The sequence below is a fragment of the Falco peregrinus genome, chromosome 11 (genome assembly GCF_023634155.1).
Source record: "Falco peregrinus isolate bFalPer1 chromosome 11, bFalPer1.pri, whole genome shotgun sequence".
Classification (NCBI taxonomy): Eukaryota; Metazoa; Chordata; class Aves; order Falconiformes; family Falconidae; genus Falco; species Falco peregrinus.
The window spans coordinates 19352243-19379043 of NC_073731.1; the positions used below are offsets into that span (position 1 = coordinate 19352243).

Here is a 26801-nt window from a genome sequence, read left to right on the forward strand (position 1 = left end):
CAGACAACATCATATTTTCTAGCACAGAGGTATAACATGAGGGAATTCCAGCCTCATGCTGGTAAGAGTTGGAGTTTATACAATATGACTAAAAATTTCATTTACCATTTGTACTGGCTTCTCTTCCTTATGGTTTCTGAGCACTGTGGGATGATCCAAATATTTTTGCCACTGCTAGAAATACTTCTCACAGTCCAGAAATGAAAAAGAGAAGGAGAGAGGAAAGAACAAGATTAAGGTCCAAGTTATTTCTACATTATTAATAAGTGATTAAGTTACATATAGTCCTTTCCAAAGCTTTCAAGCTTTGTAGATGTATATGTTGGAAAGGGAAAAACAAAAGTAGGAATACCAAGAACTATCTAACCAGTAAGGACTAGTTGCACATGTAATTTGTTTGCTCGATTTGTCCAGACTACACAGTAATAGAGATGCACATTCTTTGAAAAAAGTAGGGCTATTACATTATGCCTGCGAGACCAAAGCAAAATAGAGAACAGGAGATACACACATTATTGCCTGTGAGCCCAGAAACAAGTTCTGGTGATGATTTAATATTTTAAAGTCAGGGAAAATAATTCGTTTCAGTCACACCTTGATGAATTTCAATAAAGAGCTTCCCCCCCCCCCCCTTCTAGCTTAATTGAACAATGTATAATTTTTATTTTGTTTAATAAAAGCTAGAAAATTTTAAATGACACAAAATTTCTTTGAAGTTTCTTTCTTAAAAATCACACATACAAACACTCATCATCTGTGTTGATGGTATCTTTGTCCCTTTATTTACCACCCAGCCCTAGCATTCTTTCTGGGTGGGAAGAGTGCAAGGAAAAGAGTCATGGGCAAACTGAAGTGACAAGCAAGCTAGAAAAACAGAGCAAAGAAAATTAAAAGGGCGTGCTTGCTCTGCCAACTATGCTGCAGGATACCACGGATATCATAGCTGCATTGACTTAGTCCTACAATTTTAATTGGTCGTTACAGAGGAAATCTGACATATATTAAAGAGAACCCCCCCAGCTCAGAAATGCTGGAACAAGTTAACATGTTACAATCCTACTGACACCACCAGCATCATGCCCAGGGAGAAACTGGTGTCATCTTTTGTTTTGTCGAACCGAATTCATTCCTTCAGTCCTGAATTCTCTTTCAGATGTTAACGCGTCTAGATGGCATAAACACGGCAATGCTGGAGACTGCCATACAACGGAGGCAGGCTTACCTACTACAGGTCCTCAATGTCTGGGGTGCAGCCTAATCTAAAGGGTATAGGGAGTAGGGCTAGGATATGTATGTTGTGGCAACGTACATACATGTATGATATGGCAATCTGGAGTGGTCTCGTGGATATTTACTCAGAGAAAGCACGGTGCCACATCTCTCTGATTGTTTCTATGCATCTTTTTCCTTGCCTTTAAAAATAAGCAAAATATCCCATCTCTAAAAATACCAACTACTCAAAAATATACAGTTCCTTAGGGAAATGAGGTTACAACACAATTGCGTTGTACGAATATTTGCCTGTCATCTGTTTGCTCTTTCCCCCCAAGTTTTAACTCCGTGTTACAGAAGGGCAGAGGTCTGAATGAGTGTCCAGTTCAAGTCCTGTGCAAAACGTGGACAGCCCATGACCGCGCATGCAGCGGCGCTGCCCTGGCTGTGCACACAGCCTCTCCTGCCAGGCACTGGAGGCACGAAGGACAGGGAGGGCTGGTGGTGGTGGGGAGCTGGACAGCAGACAATGAGGCTGAAGAGACAGAAATCCATAGGAAATGAGGCCTCTTTAGTTTGGCTGACTGTGGGTCAACTTGTTAACTGATTTATACCATTTTTCCCTCTCAGTTCTTGAGTTCTGCTGAAAATTATTTTTCTGCCAATGATGCTTTCCAGGAAAAGACTGCAGCACTCACTTCAAAACTGACAGTATCATTTATATGCTGAACAAGGGGGCACAGCAAACAAGCTTTTTCTTATGTTTTGCTTTAACCTTGCTGATGCCTTTTCAGTGAACTATGAGCCAAATCCTTCATTTCGCTGATTTAACAAGTATGTAGATACTGACATCCCCAATCCCACTTTTCCAGGTCAAGATCATGTTTCCTTAGAGACCAACTGAGCCTGCAGACCTCCAAGTCTATTTTCTCATAAGTGCTGGTCCCATGGGTTTTAGTGGGAGAGCATGTGTGGGTTGGGGGTTCGGTACCTACCTGTGTATGGTACACAGTTATATTTAATTCTGAGATGCAACTACCGTTGATGGTTATAACCCTCTCCCACAGAAAGCAATATTAAGTACAAGCCCTATTCCTATGGACTCACTTCAAGTGTGGTTAATCAAATGAATTCATATGCTGTAGGTTTCAGTACTCCTCAGAGTAACAAAAATCCAGTGACACCAACAAATTGTGATTAAAAATGCAGGAAACCTCATCAGGGAATGATTGCAGCTTTCCTACTTTCTTTTGATTAATATGTAATTCTGGTACAGACAGAAACAAGGGTGCAGTTGAGGCTGAAAACCCCATTTGTTCTAATGAAAGTATTTTGCTCACTAACACTGTTCTTACTCTGAATAGGAAAGGAACGGTGAACTCCACTAATTTAAAGAAGCCTCAGCTTTTTAGGAAACCAAATCCATACTTAGGGTCCTAGGCAACAAACATCAGTTACCTGATGTACCCCAGGACAGAAACACACATTGATGGTTACAGACAGTAATATCATCTCACAGTTTGTCTGGATGAAAATTTTTAAGTTTGTATCGTTGATGTGCAGATCACTGCAATCTAAATACATACAAACCTGGGAAATCTAGTCCAGACAAAGAGAAGCACCTTTCCACCTGGGAGGAAATAATAAATGCTGTCACTCACCCGGCAGGTGTGTGGGGTGAGAAGGGTGGTTGGGATACACGTGGTGCAGACAGCAGTCAGGAGTATGGCTTCTGGGGAGCCAGCTGTGCACCCTCCCTGGCGGTGGTAACTTGCTGGGAGCCCATGGTCCACCTCTGTGCTCTGCTGCTTATGGCACCTCAGAAAGGGAGAAGGGACTTCAGTGCATCCATTCATGTTTCTCACAACATCTTTAAATTTTTGCTTTGGCTGTAATGAAAATCATTCATTTAGAGTAACAATGCCTCCAGCCCAGTGACTGCCATCCTGCATCTAAAACTACAGTTTTAGAAAGATCATCTCAAATCTAAAGTCTGAGTTAGCTGCGATAGCAGAGAGACAATTTCTGCCATTGCTTGCTCAAACAGCTAGGCAGAGTTACACTTACTGAAGGCAAACTGGCTGACGTAGTTTCTGACACAACTGGAAGTTTCTTTGCTTTCTCCTTGTTTCAAAACCAACTGAGATCAATAAATCCTTTCTATCCTCTAGCAAGGAAAAAACCACAATGAGCTGCTGTAGCTTGGGAAAATATAAACTTTGAGGACCTACTTCTGATACCATTTCAGAATTGCTTTAATGGTTTGCCTGCTGTCCTCATTGTAATGGTTTGTAACACTGTCCAGGAAAAATATACTGCAGCAGTGTACTTATTCGTGATGAAAATTCCACATGAGTAACACTCAGGAATATTAGAAACAGCCCATATGTATATGCACATATAGTTCAAGTTACAACTTTTTAAAAACAAAATCATAAAAAAACCCTGTCTTGAGCCTCATAGGCATAGCAATGCCACCAGACTAGAAGTGTATAATTTTGCATATTTAAATGTATCTTTATAAATATTCATCTGAATAATTTTATCTGCCTCAAGAATGTAAAAATTATTCGAACAATAGCTCTTTGGCCTTGAGGTAGACTTCAACAGTTAAAAAAAGGCCAGAATCAAAAAAACCCCACACCACCAACAATAACAAAAATATTTATTTTTTCTGCTGAAGCCATTACCCAACTTCCCAGAACTAATCCTGAACTCTGCTTACTGCTAGGACTGTGCTGTAAGTACGGCAAAGGGCAGACGAGAGCACCAGACAACATAAACTGAAACATTGACTTCAGTGTAATGGGAGAACCGAGCCCTGCCAGACCCTGGCGAGCCTGTACTGGTGCAGCTTTTACCGGCAGGTCACCAGGGAAGGCTCAGCTGTGGGTACTGCCCAGGCAGAGCCCAGGGTGCCCAGCACCCCAGTGCTGTCGTGCTGCCGTCAGCCTGGGAGGGGGAAATAGCGCAGTGATTGCGCTGTGTGACTTACAGAAAGAGCAGGCTCTGCTTTGGGAAGGGACAGATCCTCCGGACCCACGGAGCACTGTGGGAACCGCTCTGCCACTTTTATGCATGCTAAGCAGGCCCGTTCCCCCACACAGACCCAAACTCTTCCATGAACGCTGTATAAATAAGGTTATAAAGCTACTAATGTTCTTTAACCATGAAGAGATAATACCAACCATGAAACCTGAGGGGCTTTTTCTTGTCTCCTGCACATATGAAAGATGGCATTAAAAGAGATTAGTTTAAACCACTTGCAATTTCCTTTATGCAATAAAAGATTTTCTTTGCTTGGAATTTTCCTATTTATGGTGTGTATTTGGACGCAGTCTAACATAATACTTCCCTCAGTACCCTGGCTTTTAATGATGCTAGCAGTATTTGAGCCATTCATCAAACATGACAATTGAAACAGCTAGGAGTTAATGGGAGCATGAGCAGTTTGACAAACAAAGTCTATTTGACAAGGCTGAGGTCAGGACCAAAAGAACTGCTCTTGGTTAAACAAACAGAAAAGCAACAAAGTAAAAGCAAAATCTTTGTAGCCATTTATCAGCTTTAAAAGCCGTTTTGTTATAAGAAACATAAAGTGAAGCTGCACACAGAGATGGAAATTAAATGGGGTTGGAAGAATTCATTTGGCTTCTTTTTTAGGTGCAATTAAAAAGCCCAGTTAAAACTGAAGAATTACATCCATAAAACTGACACACAACTACATAATAGCTAAACCTACACTTTAGAGCTACCTGCTTCTGAAATGACATTATTTAAAGAACCCAGCCTTTTCCAATATAAGAGACTGATTCAGGTGGCATTGAAAGAACAGTATGACAAGAGACAATCTTCCTAACATCTCTGAAGCAGGAGAGCACCATGAAGGCGTGCTCAGGACCCACAGCTGAGAATCCATCCATTGCTGCTTCAATAACAAATGTACCTGATATTAATCTGTGCAGGGGGCCTTCCAGGAGAGTCTTTGCAAAGCATCAGGGTTTTGTGTTTAGGCACAATATTGCCTGTAGGAAATTCCTGGATGTCAAATGAATCCTGGAAGCTAATAATTAGTGTGCCCACTAACTTCACCCCTTCACTTGGTTCACAGACCATCTTTTTTTTTTTTTTTTTTTTATTTGGGGAGATTAGTTTGGGCTCATCTTTTCTTCTTCTCTCTGTCCTAGCCCCTGGTAGAAGCACTGAATCCATTCTTGTGCTCCCTGAGTAAAGTGGCTTTTAGAGCATGCAGCACACATATTAAAATAAATGATAATGTCTCTACCCTTTTAAGTGCATATAAGCATGCAAAATCAAATCTATACTATCTTGGGTTTGGCCTTGCATTTTATATACCAAAGACAGTCTCCATGCGTTACAGTGCTGAGTTCAAGGGGAACAAGACTGACTTTCCCATGATTCAGCTTTTCTGCTGTTTAAATTTGGGAGTGATAATATTCTCATGACTAGATAAGACAATACAGATTTAGGCACTCACAAATTCTTGGGTATTATATCTGTGCAGAGTACTTTTTAACCATATGCCTACCATCACCTTCTGTAACTGTTGATATAACTGTCCAGAAACCACCACTACCATTAGGGAACTTCCATCAGAAGAAAGTAATCTGGCAAAACTCAGTAAGCTTTTGCAGTCCTAAAGTTTCAGGAAAGGCCTTTATGGCTTTTGGGCTGGACATGTTGCCAGATGAAAAATCCCTTTTCTTTTGAGACTTCTCCATCCTTCCTATTGCTTTCATGCTTTTACAGCTATTGGCAGTTTAGAGACAATAAAGAAAAAAGGCATGTATCAAGGCACAAAGACAGTGGAATTACTAAGAATAGTCATAAACTTACAGATTAATTTTGTGCATCTTATGTGTTTCTCTAATAACTTTTCATTTTTTCTTTCGTAAAGAAATTTGTACAACTAATATATTTAAAAACTCCTATTACTGTTGGAAAGTCATGAAAGACTTCTTTTCCTGGAAGTGATTGATTATAGTCTGGACAAATGAAATAATTTTCCCTCTTCTCTTCTCATTATGCTTTGAGCAAAATACCCATTACAGGAGCACTGTGCAGCCATTTAGAGCTAGGAAATGTATTCCATTTAGTCTGTCAAAACCAGTTTAACTGCTGTCTTAACTCTGCCTCTTTTCCAAACCTCCTTTTCAAGACTACACTAATATAACCTAATTTTGACAGAGCATTCTGGACACTGGGCTGCTCTGACTCGAGCTCTTTTCCATCTGGAATGGGCTTTTCATCTGCTTAATCCCAGGACTTTCTGGTTAGTTTTGTGTAGTTGTTTTGTAATATACAACCTACAGTGGTCTTATAAAATAATTTATAGCACTCATTTGGACCCCTTTTTGGAACTTTCTACTGGGGGGGTGGGGTGGAGGGTGGGGGAAGAGAATTAAAAATCAGCCAAACAGAGCTCAATCCTAGTTTTACTTTTCAATAAAAATGTTTTTACCCAAAATACTGGCATGGATGTCTGAAGATTGCACCCTCCTTTCCAATGTCAACAACACAAATGCCTTTTCTAATGAACATAATATTACTTTGCGTCATGGTTACATTGTGTCTGAGTTTTTCCCTGTGTTCAAAAGCATATAAAAATACATTTAAAATGTTCAAAGTGACAAACATTTAATGATATGATTTTATCTAACATTCAGTAAAGCAGGATCCTGCAACCAAGCATAAGAAGAGTGATGCTAATTTTAAGATGAAAGTTCTAAGTACATGCAAAGTATACACAAATTACATTAATAACATATTGTTTTACTCATGTAGTCACAGAATAGCCAGGTCAGAATTCAAAGATTCAGGAGATCCTTTACAGTCTCATATCTCTTGTAATAAAATAGAAATAAAATGAAAATCAGCAAAGGTGGGTTTGTTACCTACTTAAGTATTAGTTGTTTGTTGGGGTTTTTCTAAACGCTTCTATGATCAGTGGTGTGCTAAACTGCTTAAGGAAATCAAGCCCATTCATGCTTTTACCCTTTTCTTAATCAAATTGAGTTGGTGCTGAGAGATTTTCACTGCAACAATAGCAAGTTTTCTCTTCAGTCTAGTCCTGGCGAGGTAGAGGTTTGGATAAAGATTCTACTTTAAACTTTGCAATATTATTGCAATAAAACAATAATAACAAAGTCATTATTATTATTTTTATTATCATCATCATCAATAGTAGTATTGCACTGACAGCCTACAAAAATCCTTCCCAGAATTCATCTTCACACCTTCTCCATAGCTGGTCTCCAAGAAAGACCGCTGAAGAAAAAGAGAAAAAGCAGTACATGAGGCACAGGGAGTAAGAGGGACAGGAGGACAGAGCAGTTTAAGAGTGGTTTAGGTGAGCCTTGCTTTGGCTAACTCCAGGGTAAGACTGTCAGGTGCTAATGACCAGGCTTTAATTATTCCCCAAACCAAGATATAAGAAAAGATAGATACTACAAAATATGAAGTGCATCTTCCTGGTTCTCAGGAAGCAGTATTCCAATTTTTGTTGTATTTTACTTTAATAGTAATCCTTCAGTACGCACCAAACACACTTATTTGCTATATCTATAATTGAGTTAGTGCATTACTAAAAAACACTACTTTTGTGTCACATCAGGTTATGCTGACTAATAAATCTTGTCTTTGGAAAAAGCAAATCTTTTCTTTTGGAAAAGCAAATACTGAAGGGAGCATTAGAAAACATCCAGAAAAAAGAAGCTGCTGGAAGTTTATTGCCCCTAATCCTGTTAATAAAATAGGGTACTGGGCTCATTCTTCTGCAAATTTTTCTTACAAGGAAGAGCAGTGGAGAGAGGGGAGAAAGTGACCCTCTGATCCAGAGGAAGGCCCTAGCAAACATGTGTTCCTCCAAAGCATTTGACTGTTAGTATTAATGGGGATATCCTTCAGAGAATGACACAGATGTAAGACTTGGGGCGTGCTGCACCATAAGCTCTGCCTTCAACTTTATGCAATTGAAATAGCAAATTTTTACCTACAACCCAGTAAATGGCTGTAAAAACTGCAAGGCAGGAAGAAATCAAGTCCTGATATCGTAAACAGAAAAAAAGTACACTTCAAACCAACAAATAATGAGGATTTAATCTTACATATTGCTTGCCTGTTCAATAAGAAATTTGGAATATAATCTGTATTCATAAAGAAATCAGATAGCTACTGTCCAGGTCTGTGTACATTATCCATATATGAGAGAGAGATTGTGTATATCACACACATAGGCTACAAATATATTTTGCAAACTATTTGCAGGCTGGTCCTCAATCTTCTGCCATATATGAAAGTTACATGCCTGTTAACTCAATGGCTAAAGCTGTATTGGAAGAGAAAATATCAGGTTTTCTATCAGCATTTACATGCCTTGGCCATGTAAGTTCACCACAGTACTAGAGCTGAAAGAAATACCAGTACAAGAGTGTTCTATGTCAGATCTCAAACCACTAATACAAAAGGGTGTAATTTATCAGATCCAAAGGAAAACACTATCTGACAGTGTCCAAAGTACTACTATTCATTACATATCTAAAGACTGCTGATCAATAGACAGCACTATGCTCTTTTGTTCAATAGGTTCAAGCTTAACTGATTTTCATGGCTTCTTGAATGCTTTTATGACTAACAAGGCATGATCCACAAAGTGCTTTGTCACCGATGTACACATAATCTAATAAAGTGACAGTAATAAATCACAAGTATCATTAATAAATCACCAACAAACAAAGCAGCACGCTGGAAGCACTGTGGAAAACACACAGATATTCCTCCAACTACTTTGATGAGTAAATGGCTTAAACACACAGTATTAGTTAAGAGCTGCAAGTTCAATTCATAGTAAATATATACATTTGAGCTGTTGGAGATTTTCTATTGTAGTTGGCAAACACTCCTATGTTTCTTCAGGGCGGGTTCATAGAGGAAAAGAAAAAGATAAAAGGAGAAAAGGAAAAAAAAAAAAGGAGAGAAACCAAAACTCAAATTGAACAAACAAATGCTTGGAATGCAAGAATATAATGCAGTTTGGTGATGTTTACATGCCATTAAAGTCACATTTTATGCCTATTTACCTTATCATTTTGTACCTCATAAATGCCTACAGTAGCTAAACCTGTTAGTGGTGCCACTTCAAAGAGCAGTGCCCCTAGGAACAAGATCTTTGAGGTTTAGTCTGGCCACAGTGTGGTTAAGGTTATCACGATGTCTCTTTAAATCTAGAATCTAGTTGGCATAAGTCCATGAAAAGCACACATACCTTCAAGTATGAAATTCAGGATTCATTTACTTACCCTTCAGGTGTAGATTTAATGAAAGCTGGGCATTTAACATGGTAACAAGCTTCCGCAGACTTCACAGAGAAATCCAGCTCCAAGATACATACAGCAGAAGCAAAGCAGTCATTTTGAACTCATCATCACTACCAAAAATGCATACACTTAACAAGTATTTACTTGAGGTGGAATCCTAGAAATACAAATTTGTAGCTGTCACACAAGTTAGCTGGTTGGGGTTAATGCTAGAACTCAGCAGCACTTTCTTCTATAGTGAATGGAAAGCCAAATTACTTAGCTTTGGACCATCTTGAATTAAACCCAGAAGGCTAAGTTGTTTCTTTCTCTTTTAGTTCCTAAATTTAACATAGAAGTGGTAAAATTACAAGAGGAAGTCAGCTTCCCTGGAATTTTTGCCCTGACCAAAAACTTCTGTAAATACCACAAAAAAGCTTTTTACTACAGTATTTGCAATTCAATATTCTAAGGCTTTGCTTGTTCTGATAAAAGGGTCATCTGAATTCTTGAACAGGAATGTGAATCAAATTCCAATTAAAATCTGTAGGTGCTTTTCAACCACTTCTCTGGTGACCCTTGAGCAAATAAATGTTTGTGTCAGTGGCTTGAGGCAAAATACATAATTAGAGCCAATACTAAAACCGTCTTTCCTCTCACTCAACCTCAGAAACAAAGTCTGATTCAATACTAATAGCCATGGAAAAGAAACAAATAAGGTGGTGGCTAATACCAGAGTGAGTAAGGCCTTTCCCTCTGAAGACTAGAGGAGGGCCAGACCAGGTCTGTTGCAGTGAAGGGTACAGGTATTATGGATGGTTATTTGCAGGCAAAACTCCTGGACTCTGAAGTCAACCATTCCCTTTTCATCTATTATTATACACAAATCCTTAATAAATGCTCAGTATTTTCCCTTTAGGGTGGTCAGGAAAACTGGCGAGGCAGGGCGCAGGAGCTGAGGTAGGTGGGGAAGCCACCGAGCTGCGCGTGGGAGATGTGCACCGCTGGCACACCAGTACGCCCCGCTGCCCCCGCACAGCCGCCAGCCTTTCTGTGGCAGCCTCAAACAGCAGCCGCCACATCCAAACGGTGAGATCTGGGAGCTTTAAATGGTTGTCTGTGGAGCTCTCTTTAGAACAGCAGAATGCTGACAGCAGTGGGAGAGGGGCTTACCCCTCCTGGGAAAACGCTGCGGGTGAAACGTGGGACGTGGGGCCAGGGCAGCAGCTCCCACAGCCATGAGTTAGACCTTGTTACCTCTGTGTTTGTTTAAGGAGAGCAAAACACTTTTGCTAAATTTAACATGCTTCTACATACTATGAATTTTACCAAAAGAAATTATTGGACAAAAATGAACTACTTCTTGAGAGAAAAAATAAGTAATATGAAAAAGAACAAAGACATGCCATTCAAAAAGAAAAAAAGAGAGAGACATTAAGGAAGTTAGTGTCAATAAAACAAACCTGAGGTTTAAAGCCATGAAGCGTGACCATCACTCTCTCCTCTTCTTCAGCATGTGATTTTATTTTTGATCCAGAGGTCACTGCTTACTTTAAACATGACTCTGCCTCTTGGGCAGAGGTGGCCTTGTGGGGGCAGATACTCAGCTGAATCACAGATAGATACACTTGAAAGAGGGTATTTATAAAACTGCTAAAATGTCTAAACACTTTTGAAGGTAGAGTTAGGTTGCCTGCTGACATTTGGTCTGCATGAACTTCCCATACAATCATTTGTTTTAAAGTGTTGTCCTTCATTAGTTTAATTATTCACTTCAGCCACAGAATTACTGCCTGTTTTAATGCTTTTTTTCATATCTGCGTAACAGCAAAGAGCCCTCAAAACCTTACCACTTGCCTTCTCAGGACAAACCCCTCCACAAATGCTTCTGATTGCAGTTAAGTTTGCTAATGTTCATCTCTTCTTTTTCCTACCCTCATATGCTTGTCCCTTTCCCTTTAACAAAGGTTTAAAATAGAAGATGCCTTTGCTCTCCCCACTCTAAGACAGCCCTTCCCAACACCTTCCAGGCAGGCACAATATACAAAAAGAAACTTTTTCCTCCTGTGCAAAAGACGCTGCAGGAACAAGATCTAATATAAGCAATACCATCTCCTTTCCGTGCCTCAGTCTCAATATTACCCTTTGATTTTTTTCCTTCCAGGATGCTTACTCACAACATCCCCCCAATGCCCGCGCCATCGCGCAGGGAGCCTGTGCTTCGCAGCTGCAGAGGGCAGAGGCTCAGCCCCAGAGATGCGGTGCAGCAACACAGCGCTGCCCTCTTTGATCTCCCGCTCGTGCCCCACCATCCAGCATGACGCTTGCCTTGCTCTAGGGGTGAAGCTCACCCCATGCGGGGGGGCCCACACAAGGCTTGCAATGCTGTTTAACCCCACGGTTGTGCCGGGGATGGAGGGAACGGCGGGGGACCTGGGAGGATCAGTGGTGCAGGCGAGCCCCCGACGCCCCTGCCCCATGACACCGCAGTGCTCGGTGGCGTCTGCTCTGGCTCCAATTAAGTCAGTGTGGAGGGGGATCTGAGAGGAGGTTAGGGGAGGGTCTGCTGGACCCACACTCCTGTGGCTATGTTGGAAACGAATTCCTACATACGGGGTGCAGATGGGCCACAGCCCCTTTTCCAGGCTGCAGCCTGCAAATAAACTTCGTAGCAGCTGGGGAGGGGAACCACCAGAGCCTCATGTGCTTTAATGGGTTCTGTGTTTCTGTGTATTCCCTCTCCTCACTAACCCATGCAAATCCTTCTGTAAAGTCCCATAAACAAAGCCGTGGATATAAATTTGAATGAGAAACTTGCCACCAGGGAAAACGGTGATCAGGAAAAATACAACATACCTTTTTCTCCAAGACGTGTGTTTTGGTGTGTTTTCTTGGATTAAAAACAGATTTTACTGGTTTGAGCAAGCAGGCAAACTTCTGACCTTTTTTCACATCATAACCTCCCCCCCATGCGCTGCTCCCTAACCTGTCCTAAAATAGCTGAGTGGAGCATGGAGCCTGTCAGCGAAGGCGACCTCATCGCCCGGCGCAGATGTTTGTCAGCACGGTACAAACACGTCCATCTCCAAGACCTTGTGCCCTGGTCTCAGTCCAATGAAGTAGTCAAATGTGTGATCAGCTTCACATTTTCAGGAAACAGGACCTGAAATCAAATGCTTCCATGAATGCTTTTCTGAACCAGCCCCACAGAGCTCAGTACTTGCTGGTTTGAGATGCCAGCATGCCCCAGAAAAAGTTTGTTGCAGAGAGCAAGGATCTTCTAAAGCAAAACATGATTTTTACAGCTCCATATGGAGTTCAAAGTTAGGGGAATCTGCATCATTACTTTTCATTTAGCCAAGTGAAATCAAGCTGAAGAATACTTCCTACTTCCAAACCTGCACCCAAATGCAACCTGGGTGCCACTTTCATTAGTGAAATAAATTTAATGAAGTCAACATGCTGACTTCTTTTCAGAGGGATCTGTGCCTCTGAAATTAATCAATTTCAATCTGTCAGATTACCGAAATCTTTGAACCTGGAGTTAAATAGCGAATGCAAAAAATGAGGTACCCAGTATCTGAATTATATTTGAAAAATCATTTTTTAGGCAAACTGGCTGCATTCTAGCCAGGGGCTCTAACAACACGTGCGAGCATCAAGGTATGTCCTTGCATGTGCCTGCAGATATGAACAGGTAGGGACAGAAGAGAGTGGTTTGATGCTGCACTGTCAGTCTTTCTGTGAGAAACTACTTTTTTCTTCTGAATGCACTCAATTCTTGGTGACAACCAGCACACGGATTGATTTTATGTGGTTAATATAGGGTCACCAAGTAGATCTCACTTCAGTTTTTTTATTCAAGTGAATAGACAAATCCATGAGAGTCATCTTTCTGCTGTTCCAGATTTATGCAATAGCCTTAACTTCAAGTTCTTGTTTCTTTTTTCTAGATGTAAATGTAGTAAATATGTTATTGATAGAAATGTTGAAAGAATAGTAAAGACTGAATCCATTTGTTGTCAAGATTTCTTCAAAAAATAATGAATCACAGTAAATTTGAGATATTTAATCAAGCAGCAGTCTAGTACTATTCCTGACAATTACGATGCTGCTGGAAAAATCACATCATTGCCCACACTAATTCTGGTTGTTTTCTCTTTTAGCATTAAAATGAGAAGCCAAAAATATAATTTAATTTTTATAGCGTCTGTCAGTGGTTTATAAACCAGAGTAAAACAAAACTGATAATCCAACCTTTTGTTTGGTAGTTTGGAAAAGTAAGACAAAAGAATAGGAAGGGATGAAACAAAAAACAACTCCCCTTCCCGAATCAAACAACCAGAAAAAAGCAACAAGAAACAGAAAACATGTTAAGGTAGTACAGAATCTAGGGCCAGGCAGCTGCCCCTGATCCATAAGACTTGTTTTTCTTTTCTTGGTTAGTTTTAAAACCCATTTGGGATTTGCTGTGTACACGGGCCAGTGTCTGTGAGGATGCCAGTGAAATATGAAAAGGACTGAGGAACAAGCCATTTGAAGCTGTAACTACTGAGCTCTTTTCTGTTTGCTTTGGCTGTTGGAGCTGTGGTAGGTGTTTCCCATTTTTAGCCTTCACACCTTTATTACGTTTGGGTTGCACCCTCGAAATATTCCAGATGCTCTGGATGGAGACTTCCTCTTGGCCAAAAGAAGAAAAGGTTTCGGTCTTTTATGGATTTCCCCTCTACCGTTTGGGAGACTTCACCTACCATCACAAGGGCTGAGCAGCGTGGTGCTGGTGGTCATGCTTCCACCGGCTGCCATAGCCTGGAACCAGCGACCTGTGAGCCCAAGTCTTCAGATCCTTCTTGAAGAAGAAAAAAAAAAAAAACAAACCCCAAAAAACCCAGAATTGGTAAAGGCTTTCAAACTGGATGCATGATAAAAGATAATCTTTTAATTTAGACCTGTAAGAACAACCCTCCTGGCTACTGCCACTTGGAAGTCAGAGGTAACCGAGATCAGCAAAACGGGTCCATGATTTCGCCCTTCCTGTGGCTCTGTGAAGCACTCTCTGCGCCATCTATGCCAGGAAAACCTTCCACCCTGCTCTCTGCCCTCAGCACGCTAGGGCAGGAGTCTAACAGTAACACACTTCAGTGCAAAATTTTTTCGCCAGCTCACCTTCACTCAAGAGCTCGCAATTCACGTTCTAAAATGTTACTCGTTAAAACTGCCTACAGAAAATACTTTGAAGCAGTGACCATCACACCAATGCTAGTCTTCTGACATGAAAATATGAGCATAAAGCTGGAGGGAAAAGAGTCTGTTTTACAGTGGAGCTTAAAACTGGAGGGAAAAGAGTCTGTTTTACAGTGGCTGCCTGCAGCTGACAGTTTACTGTCTGGTTCAGGTTGACCCAGCTTGTCACTGAAGAGGTGGGTCTCCCCTGCAAAGCCACAGCATCAAGCATTAGGATTGTTTATCACCCTCTGCAGCCATACAAAGCAGCGTAAGGCCTGCTGGCCATTTGTTCTGCAAAACATACCATCATAAGAGCAAACACTACAAGTACTGGAGGCCGAGGTTAGAACTGCAGAATGAATTAGGGATGTCAGTGTCCATACTGTGCCTGCTGCGCTCGATGGGGACCTCCTCGGTGGGGGTTGCCGTTAGTATCTGCATTTCACTTTCAGACACACATTACACGCTTTAAACATTTTCTCTTGGCTCTCGTTATACTTGGCTAAAAAATCTTGAACAATGTTAAAAAAAAATGGGGAAAAAAGAGACACTGCACCTCTATTTCCATCCTGTAGCCCTAACTGGCACGACTGCCCTGTGTTTACTTCCCTCTGATGTAAGGTAGCAACATGCATCACTTAAACACAACTCTCTCTTGTTTCTTTCCCACACTTTCCTGTTTCCTGTCTTCCATCTCCTGTTTTTATTTGGTTTTGTATCCTTTTATTTTCTCTTTCAGTTCTGCCTGATTAATTTTCCATCTCTCTCTGTTACTACCTTGTTGACCTTTTTTCATAATGTCGTAATACTTCTCTGAAGTATTACTACTTCATTTTACCTGTCCATCAGCTCTTTCACCATTTTCTCTCCTTTCAGTTTCCTTTTCTTTCACTTCCTTTTTTTCTCTCTCTGACTTTTTAAATGACCCTTTCTCTTTCCCACTTTCCTTTTTTTCCTTTCTGTATTCACTAATGTGTTTCAGAAAATAGCATTTCACTCTCAGCTTCTTCCCTTTTTCTCTGTGGCAGGCTAGGGTGAACTCCTGCTCTTTTTCTGGGGAAAAAAAAGACAGTCGAAGGTCAGTGGAAAGATTAAGAATGTGGAGGTGATGCATTAATGAAAAATACTGGGTTACCTCACTATTCATGTAGATACTAGCACAGCTTTTTGCAAAAGCCATCTCTATAACATAACGATTCTTGTGTGTATTCTCACCTTTAATTTTGGAGCTATTTTGGAGCCATCAGCAGCTATTTCTTAAAGGATCCTAAACCCACCTTATAATTCATACAGACAGAACAATGGTGTTTTCTATAACAATGGTATTTTCTCTGGGGTTTTCCTGTCATTTCAATTATAACTGAAGACTGAATTTGGAAGCGCCATTTGTAGAATACAGTTATCTAGAGTGGAAGTTTGTTTAGGACAGTGATAACTCTTAAGTACACTTTGTAGGAATTATGAACTAACTTAGCTATGATTTGTAGCTACTTTCCTTCCTAAGTAGAACAATAAATTGTTTCTGTGACTGCTGCAAACTGCAGAATACAAGAGGAGGCACAGAATCCCTAATGCATCTTCGATACGCTTTCTTTCTCCCTCTTCCATCATGCCAAGCCATTTTGGCTCTGTGTCATTCTCTTCAATAACATTTCACAGATACTTGTGTTTTGACCATGGATGGGTAATCATCAAATGTTTTTAAGTTAGGGCAGCATTAGCACTGCAAAAGTGACAAACCGTTTCCCTTCTTGAAAGACTTCTAGTTCCCTTAGGCATCAGACAGTAATACAAGAAGCTGTAGTTCTGACATGATCTTGCCCCTCTGGGGCACTTCTAAGCCTGTCTCCTTGGGATACTTGTTCTTTCTTCCCCTGGTGATACCTTCTTGTAGCATTTCACCTGGGTTTCAGTAGGGAAGCATTCTAAAAGTAGCCATGGAAATTCTATAGCTTTAAAATGCTAAGCAAACCAGAGACCACCAAGGGCAGTTTCATCCAGTTTAGTAGAGCTGGCTTGTAAAATCACAGCCATTTCCCAAACCAGCTGTTAAAGCCACAGACAGCAAATTCTGTTCTACATCACATTGCTGTCCTCAGCAGGTACTGTGCTGCCTGCACTTGGCATGAAAATGCCACCACCTCCTCCTCTGCCCGTTTAAAGTCCGTAAGAATCAAACCCCACGTGAAAGTGTGCATGGGGGGAAGAAGATGGACCAGCCTGCTGGGGTCCCATTCCTGACCTGCATCCATGTCTTCTGGCCCCACACTTGGAAACAGCTGATAGGTCTTGGACAGCAGTGGTCCCAACCAAACCAGGGTGCTTCAAAGCTGCAGAGAGACTGGAGACATGAAATTTTTGAACATACCTGTTCACTTGTTGGTCACAAGCACAAATGATAATGAGCATCTTTAGGGTTTATTCAGCTCCCACTGAACTCCCAACTTTGACATTAACTTGACTGAGATCAGAATTTAACGTTAGCCTACAAATACCTAATAATTCAGTCCCCTTCTCCTTCCCCTCTTCACCAAAACTTGCATCTAACCACAGTACTTGATGGACTGCAATTAAAAATACAGTTATAATACAAATAACATGGGCACTTGATTTTGGGAAATAGAAAAATTTCACTGAAACAATTTCAGAAGTATAGGACAGAATAAAATGACAATCAGTTCTTCTGCAGGCTCTTGTTTAGGCAGGATAGGAATGTCAAATCATTGTGAAGTTTTCCACAGAAACTGGTAGCACCAGATTTGACAGTAGACTTGCTTTTCTAGTTGACAGACATTTGTCTTAATTTTTACCCTGTGATGTGTGTTACCAACCAATACAGCAAATAGAAATATTTCCAATTAATTTTCTTTTAATCTACTTAACTCCTAGAAATAAATTCAGATCAAATATGGTGTTGAGGCACAGCAATGTAACAAAGCATTGCTGAGCATAAAAATCTGTCTTTCAAGGTACATTTTTCTTCACCATTTTTTTCTGCAGCCAAAAAAATAAAATTAAGAGACTGGGAGGAAAACAGAGTGAGGGAATTAGTACATTTGACTCAAATACAAACAACCCACAAAATATGTTACTAATCAGGCAGATTCCCATCATCCTAGTTATCATCCTGGGCCATACTGCATGTGGCTTCTCCCCAGATGTGCAGGATAGAGAGGAAGCCATTCTAGGACTACACACAATGTTGATTCTTTGAGGACATACAAATGGGACCTAAGGACCATCCTGGCAGGGGCTGTGACTCTCAGCATCTGCATTTCCCACAGTGCACAACTGAACTGTGGTACTCGCTGACACAGGATGCTGTAGAGACCAAAGTGGATTCAGAGAAGGATTAGACAATTTGATGAATCAAGATAAATCTATTCCAGACTATTTGACAGTCAAGATACATCTATTTCAGAAACTCCCTCGCAACTGCTGACGCAACCTGGAAGGGGACATAGGTTATATGGTCTGGTCCTAACTTTTTCCCAACGTACCATGTAACGTCAGCAAGAGGACTCAGGGCCAGATGGGCTATTGGTCAGACATAGCTCGGTGTCTAAGTAGAAGAAACCAATTAGTCTTTTGTTTATTGCCTCCTTTTACTCACTGCCATTTTAGATTGCACTCTCTTCTTGCTCTGGTTGTGGGAAAGGTTTTGCTATCAGTAAGGGGTTATCATTTCTCTATCAGTTAGCTATCAAAGGTTATCGTACATGGGGCAGAACCTTTGATGGAGGCAACAGAGCTTTGCCAGCAGAGCATCTGAGATAATAGTGATATATGCAGGTTGGAAACCAATTTTATTTATTTTTTTTTTAGGTGCAGATGTCAGTGACTTTATTTAAAGAATTCCTACATGTTTTTCTTCCTAAACTTGAACAAATAAAATTACTGGACAGCACTGATATTAAATTCCCAACAATGAAAGAACTGAAAGCCTTTGCAGAAGCTCTTAAAAGTTTATGTTGTTTCCCATTATAACTGCTAATACTACATGATTGGCTTGTTAATATAGCTAACTCACCAGCAGCATTCACATTAATTTTCACCTTTTACTATGTAATGGGAGTGCTATTTATTAGCCAGACAGACCACTTTTAGTAATATTATAGGAACAAAATGTGCATTACACAACAAAAGTAGGCTACACCTGCAGCTGACCATTTCTATATTTATGGCTGTCTGACATCTGTAATGAATGGCAAATGGAAAATATTTGTTTTTTCTTTGGCTTTGTAATTATTTTTTTCATGTTTTAAAAACAAAAGCGGAATGAAATACCTGGCATTAATTAGGGGTTTTAAATAACTGCAAGTCTCTTGCCAAGGTGCCCTGGAGAAACACAACGGATCCTTAGGGCAGTGCACAGGAAAGAAATCGTTAGCCAACCTTAACTTTCACTGGAAAACTTGACTGGAAAAGCCCAGATTACATTACAGTTCAATTTGTAATCACATCCAGCCCCTTTCACTTCAGGTCTCAAGCACTACAGCCCTTCATTGTATGTGTATAACTTTAAGATGGGGAAGGTACCATGTATTCCTAACAGATGACCAAATGTTTTGCAAACTTTGTAACAATCTGGTGGACTTCAAAGGTGAATGAAGTTAGGTAATTCATGCTGTAATGTTTCATCTCACAGATGTCATCTAATTATTATTAACATGCAGAACCTATTTTTTCTCCTCTTTCCCTCCCACCAATCATGCAACAGTTTCAGTCACCATACAAAGAAATCCTTTAAAAAACAAATTAAACTCAAGCTGAAACTGTTCCAAGGGGTCCATAGTACAAAATTCTTATCATTTAGAGATTTGAGAATTTCTCTTTAATTGTAGCAGTTGTTATGTAGCTAGTCACTGATGGGCTTCACTGAAAAGATACAATGATAAAGAACATGATTTCAAAAAAATTAGATCAAATTGCCTGCAGCATACTCTGAGATGAAGGAACTACATATTGAGATACACTTTTTGGAGCATGGAACAACCAAAGCCAAAACAGCCGTTCAGAACAAAGCTGGAGACACGGACAGTGAGTCTGAGAACAATGAGCCTATTACATAGACGCTCTCCTTCTGAATTGGAATTGGATATTTTCATTTTATCTTAAGGAATCCTTGATCAGGTAGAAATGAAATGATGCCCAGATTTTAAGGAAAAGTCACACTGACTCTATTTGCTTGATATTATTTTCTTATATTTAACCAAGGACTTTCTATCAAAATTTGGCCCGTAGGCTTTTCTCTGCTCTGTGGAAGGGCAGAATATCGCTGTGGAAAAAAGCCATAGTGAGCGTGGGTTTCATGAGAAGCGCAAAAGTCTTTTTAGAAAGACTCTGTTCTTTCTATGGCACTACCTTTGGTCAGCTGCAGGTAAAGTCATTTCAGGGAGACCAGAAGGAAATTTCCCCATTGTGCTGGGGAGAACCCAAAACACTTCAGCTCAATGGAATTTCACATCAGCTCTGCAGTACCAGCTTTTAAAACAAATCTTCCAAAGGTCTGCCTTCAGTTTCACTGTTTGAAATTACCAAGATATATTCTTCCCAGAGGCAAAACTAGGGGGATTTCCCATTCCCACATTCTTCTGCTATTCAGCAAAGCGCTTTGTAACTTACTGACAGGGCATATATCACCCTCTGTAAAGATGCCAATACTACAGAGATGGTAGGTTAATGTGACCATCGGAATCTTTCAATCACAGAGTGATTTGGAAAAATGTGAAATGAAAAAGAACAGAAAAAAATCTAAACATAAAGCCAGATTAATTGTTCCTCAGAGTTAGTAAATATTGTGTTTGTCCTCATGCTCTTTGTTTTAATGAAAGACATTAACTGACAGTGCCTTGCCTAGATTTTCATTTCAGCTGTTACCAACCTGCATTTTTAACAACTGTTTTAGTGTGCACCTTCATCTGAAGGATTTTATCGTCATTCTAGTGCATGGGAAAAGTATCACTTTCCATCAACTTCCTTTTCAAAACATCACATACGTGTTTCCCTTTGGTGTGTCTGCAGCACGGTATGAGGATTTGATAGACAAGGTATTAGCAAGGCTAATCATAATTTAATGAATGGAAACTCTGCCTTCAGCTCATCCTCATGGGGTTGGTAGTAGGAGTGGTTCTTTTGTTACTTCTTTTTGTTGTTGTTGAGGACATTCTTGTGGGTGCAATTAAATTGGTGCCAAATTACCTGAAATAATTTGTGGTTATTAAACAAACCAGTCTCTGATGTGGAAAGTGCATTGCTCCCTAGCAGTCCAGAGGCTTGAATTTTAAATTTTATTTTTATTTTTTCACAGAGATTTTAGTAACTGATCATTGACAGTAATATTTAATCTTAGGTGGTGGAAGAAAAGACTAAGTCGTGACACAAAACTGCAAATAAGATCTGCAGCTGGCACATCACATTACATTATAACTAAACAAAAACTATCTCATGACTTACAAAAGCTCTTTAAGGAGGCATCACTTGCAAGGTTAACTATAGCGGTTGACAAAAAAGATGAGGTGCAAACTATCATGCTATTTCCCTTAGACTGAATAATGTAAAAGTATTCTGTTTGCTCAATCTGTTTCTCCATTGGGTATTTGTTTATATTTATCTTATTTATAGAAGTGGGATTCTAAAATTGCTAATAATTTCTATTTTTTTCATATACCAAAACATGAAGCCTTTGCATTCAGTTGTTTGACCAACTGTTTTTTTTGTTACATAGGAAGGGCTCATTTCTCCAAAAATATGGGTTTTCATAAATGCAGAGTTGAACTAATAAATTATACTACCCTTTTCTCACAAAACCTGCCTTTCTTGGCCTTTCAGTGCATAAGGATTCTGTGTCTGTACTCATAAGTATTATTCATCAGTTATGTGTGACAGTTGCTTATGGTTCCTACTGCTTGGCCTTTTGAGGTTCTTTAGATATCAGATTTCTTATTCCCAAGGGTTTTACCTCTTCCAATGTATTCAACTGGAGGAATTCTATACTCAACAATTTACATTAGTTAGGGCAAACTGAGGTGTGTCTACATTGGCCAGTTATCCTATATATCGGGACTCATGTCTTTTCTCATTTGTATAGGTCTGAGCCACAAGTAACTCAAGCAATATCAAATGGCATGAAGTCAATACAAAACTGACTTAAGAGAGGAACCAAAAGCCCGTGTTATCCTGTGGTATTCCTGGGGCAACTCCATTAGCACCAGTTATTTGAATCAGATCTACACTACTGCAAAAGAGAATTGAAAAAATGCCCCACTTGAACACGTTTGACTGCTTGACAAAATTAGCTGGAAAATCCCAGCTAGTCTGTCAGGGATTTTTTGACATATCCCATAGGAAGTATCCATTTAAACACAGTCAATACCTTTCCTAGACACTTGTCAATCTGTTTGGCCAAACAACATTTACACAGTCAGCAAATTAAGACGTAAAAGAAGCTAATCAAGACCTCTCCAGGTACTTTCTTTCCACAAACAATGTACAATGCTTAATTTCCTACCAGGAAATTATAGCGTCTACTGAGATTTCAAGATCTGATTAGTTTCAGAGGCTTGGGTTTTTTTTAAAAAAACCCTGTAATTCAAAATAAAGATATAAACATTACAGCCACCCTATGCCTGAAATCTGGAGAAACCTGGTTACTGCAGCCCCTTTGGGGAAAGAATGGGACCCTTTAGATTTTTACTGATAAGGTATGAATAACATTCTCATAAAGCTCAAAGATTGCCCAGATATATACATTTAAAATAATTATGGTAATTAAATAGAGTTGCAAGCAGCTATAGCTCCAGGCAACACCAGTTAAATGTAAAGAGAAAACATCTTCTGCATATGTTTGTGATTTATGTAATTACATGCTTCTACAAGCTACACACCATTCACTGGCAAACAGCCATCTCTTCTTTCATTACAATTTAGCCACAGTAAGTAACATACTTCATCTGTTTGAAAAGCTCCACTTAATAATGCCACTGAGGATGTATACAACAACACTGGGGAGTGAATGTGAAAAAATTAAATGTCATTTGGTTGTGTGTGTTAAAAATAGCCTTTGTGGGCCTGTTTCTGATGTAAATCACGAATGACTCCATTTTAGACAACTAAATTACACCTCATGTCAAGAAGAAATGAATAAAACCCAAGGTGTGTTTCATGTATGAGATTATGTGTTTGCTCTTGAGAATTACTGTTTTTCTGAGTGTAGTAATTTTTGAAAATTAATCAGTAACTGGGCCATTCCGAGGCAAGTCCTTACCATGTCCAGTGAAAGGAGAACAAATTAAAATGTTACCTGAACAAGAACGGATTCAAAACTCATGAACCCTCCCTAGTGCACAGGCTTCTCTCTGCCAACAGCAGCATAGACAAAGGATTTCCCTAATATTTCTGAGATCTGGCCTTTGGACTACCCTTACACACTCACTAGAAAGTTTTAGTTAAGCTTCAACTAACATTTTCAAGGAGTTAAAAAGGAAAATGAAAAAAATACTTTCTTTTTTTTTTTCAGATTTCATCAGACTTTCAGATTTCTTACCATTCACAATTACACTAGAGTCCATGGTGTTACTTATAAAGTACGCTCTTCAGAATAAAAGGCATCAGACTCTTGTGGTTTTATATAGAGCATTTCCTCAGCTCAACTAGTTTCACCAGACACAACTGATATTGCAGTTTTCTGTAAAGCCTGGTTTAAAGTATCTGTATCTGTAAAGCATAAAAAGGGATACACTGTCTGGTTACTAGAAAAGTAAAAACACCGTTGTGCCTGTAAATTTGCACACAATTGATGATAAATATGATGCTCTGCTTATGCAGTTGCTTTTCTATTTAGGTGTGCAATTGTGTGTTCAACTATTTCACATTTTAAATCACACAAAATGTCAATGTTGTCATTATGGAAAATATTTCTTTAGTATGCTCTGCTGCCCATGAAATAGTGTCTAAGTGCATAGTTAAGAGATACAATATACTCTGTACACAAAATTTACTGTATACATACTCCATACTATAGTGTGATATCCAAGACCAAGCTGAAAACACATTTCTGCTGAGCTAGGAAATATACAATAAGTCATGAATATTTGTCCCCTCCACAACTTTTTCATTTCAATGCCATATGCTATTATTTGTAACATACTTTCTGGCTCTCCATTCGACCTGTAAAGGATTCCAGACTAAGATGTTTTGATTTTTTTATTTCATTCTCTGCCCCCCCCTGACTGCCAGAGGTGAGGAAGCTCAGCACCTCGTGCACTGAAATGCAGGGGTCCCTGCCCCTCTTGACAGACAGTGACCTGAAAACCAGCGATCCAGATGACTGAAAACCCTGTTCTGTTCCCACCACTAAATTCCAGAACAGCTCTGTAGAGTCAATCTGTCTCTTTTGCTCATGGAATAAAATAGTTATTCTTTTACTGTGTATAGCATCTTCAACAGAGAATGTGAAAATTTCCCCATGCAACTGTCAGTAGTCTGCCAATTGGGATATTTACATATGACAGGAAGAACCAAGCCTCAGTTCTTGCTCCACATCACCCTGACATGAGACCCCAACACACAAGACAAAACCAGTTTTAGTTAAGGTAATTTCATAATTTTTTCCTCTATGTGTTGCTGCAGAACAGCACAGCAGTAGCCTGTGACTGAGCTCTTAATGCACTGATACAATAAAAGAGTAATAGAAAGTCACAACAAATTTAATTGTAGTCAAATCTGTTACATGTATGCTTGGAGTATTTGTGCTCCTTACCTGCTAGCCTGCAGAACATGATACGTTACAATTTCTGGCACTGTCTAAGGGCTCAGATGTACCAGCAATACCAGTTCTTCCCTGTGGCACTGCAAGACACTGCTCATGCTAGGACAGAAGGATGTGGTGTGCCCAGAAATCAGGGCAACTCTGTGCAGCCCAGTCACAATTCTGCAAATTAGCACCTTAAAACCTATGGAAAAAGAAGAATTGAGGATGTGAGTCTCAAAAATAATAACAGAATTAAGAATTTAATAAGGTTGAGATGCTTAACACTCTTAAAACCTTATGAAAGTCATAGCTAAGAATAAAGCTTTGTGACACCTTTCTCTAGATTTGTCACAGAAGAGAAAATGGTGAAGAAGCGTGAGATCGTGACAGGTCAAAGCCTCCTTGAACATCCTGGACACTTCCTAACAAATCTAGCTATCTCTATGTTCAACATGAGTGGAAGTTTCTGGGTGAGGGGACTGGAGCCTGTAAGACGAAGTAACACTCAGTGTTTCAGTTGGCTCCCAAATTGCAGGCATTGGCCAGCAAAGACTCCCAAAGCTGGAGCTCACAGACACTGAGTGACCTATTGTTTTCTTAGCCAAGACCACCCGTTTCTGGATTTTGACTCCAGGAGAAAATAAGATTCTGGTAACCTTGAGGGCACATTGCCATGGTTTTGTCCCTGTTGTGGCAAGAGAAAGGCAGTACTCTATTTTACCTTTTATTTTCTCCTTTGGTCTGCTATACTTTTTTTACCAGATCTCTGGGGATCCGAGCAATCAGGGACTTTTTGTAAATTAAGAAAGTAGATAAATAGAGGCTTTTAAAAAGGCATTTCCCCATCATTCTTTCTAAAGGAAAGCAGGTGTTTGGCTCAAAGGGACTTGTTCTCTCGATAGTGCAGTAGGAGAATAAAACGGCATTGTCCCCTAAAGCAAAAATAAATAACTTCAGAAAACATGAGAACTGAGCCCTTGGTGAGGAGGTGAAATGGGTGTCCACCCTCATGAACTAATTTATAACAGCAAAGATGTCAGGTGACATATGCTGAATGAAGAAATGATTTGTGGCTGAGAAAAGCTTTGCAGAGATCCCAGAGGCTTGGCCAAAGGCAACTGTATCTCCATAGAAGTGATCAACTGCCAAACTAAAGAGTATTGTTAAGAGTCTCATGTGGGAAAAGGGGGAGAGCTGCATTTTCCAACCATGCACCCAGTTATCCATAGCCTTTGTCAGACCGTGCAGCCAGGATGAAAGCATGCCAGGCATTTAGCCTATTCACTGCATGCCCTTTGGAAGGACACATAAATCTTTAGGAAAGGTTTCAGTACTTTAAATACATCGCAAACAGAAAAGTATCAGCAAGCCAACTTTAGAAAGTGTGCAGCAAATGGGCGTCTAGCTCTTCAGGTACTTGGCACAAAGTGAAACTTTACGTAGAGGTATTTAAAACTTGTACCCATGCGCTTATCTGCAAAGCTTCCTTACCTGTTTATTCTTCTAAGAACTCCAGTTTGCATAGTCAGAGCTTGTCATTCTCATGGCAGAGGGAAGGCCATAGAGCCAGTTTGTGCAATTTAAATGAAGCATGCCATCTTACACATTCCAGTTTAGTGGTTACCGCTTGCTGTGAGATTGCCACGTTTGGGGCCAGATCCACAGAGCGCACAACCAGGCAGCTACACTGCTTTATGTCAGCAGAGGATCAGCCTGCTGAGTCAAGGCTGTGTGATGCTTTGTGTCATCCACATGTCCTCCTGCAATCAGAAAAGCAAAGAGGTGTTGCAACACAGCGTAGAAACACATCCTGCAATTCAGGTTGCAAGGCATGGGCAAAAGATGTCAGTAGTGATATAAAATTGACAGTTTTGTGATGTGAGTCTCTATCTATTGTGGGGAAAAAAAAACAACCAACAAAAAACCCCCACCCAACAAAAAAAGCAAGTTAATATTCCAAATTTAAGGGTCTTACCATTCCGGTTTACAGAGCTATATTTCAGCCTACTGTAACGTGTTGCACACCAGAGGAATTTAGCCTTTGACCTGATTAGACACTAGAATCATCCAGTACCACTCTACGTGTGAAACTCTGCATAGCTCTAGTTATTGAAACCCTGAAGAAAAAGGCCAGAGGAGCTACAGAGCTGTCAGGTGTTAAAGTCAGAGGTATCTGCTCCTTATATTACCCTCTGCCTCCTGAGAAAAAATAGTTCAGAAATCATATACGCTTTCATGGGAAGACTTTCTAAAGGTGAAAGGCAGAAGGAAGAAATAGATTTGATGTCTAAATCCTA

General features: G+C 40.0%; 1 long non-coding RNA gene across 4 annotated transcripts in view; it reads right to left on the reverse strand.

The window, feature by feature from the left end:
* The window catches only part of LOC114012535 (uncharacterized), a 77300-nt gene extending 64585 nt beyond the window's left edge, over nucleotides 1-12715 (reverse strand). For all 4 annotated transcript variants that reach the window (XR_008749168.1, XR_008749166.1, XR_008749167.1 and 1 more), the window contains exons 1-3: nucleotides 9531-12715; nucleotides 2874-3101; nucleotides 106-183 (exon numbers count right to left, since the gene is read on the reverse strand). This is a non-coding gene — a long non-coding RNA (uncharacterized LOC114012535). The remainder of the gene's footprint in view (nucleotides 1-105; nucleotides 184-2873; nucleotides 3102-9530) is intronic.
* Between the last annotated feature and the right edge of the window lie 14086 nt (nucleotides 12716-26801).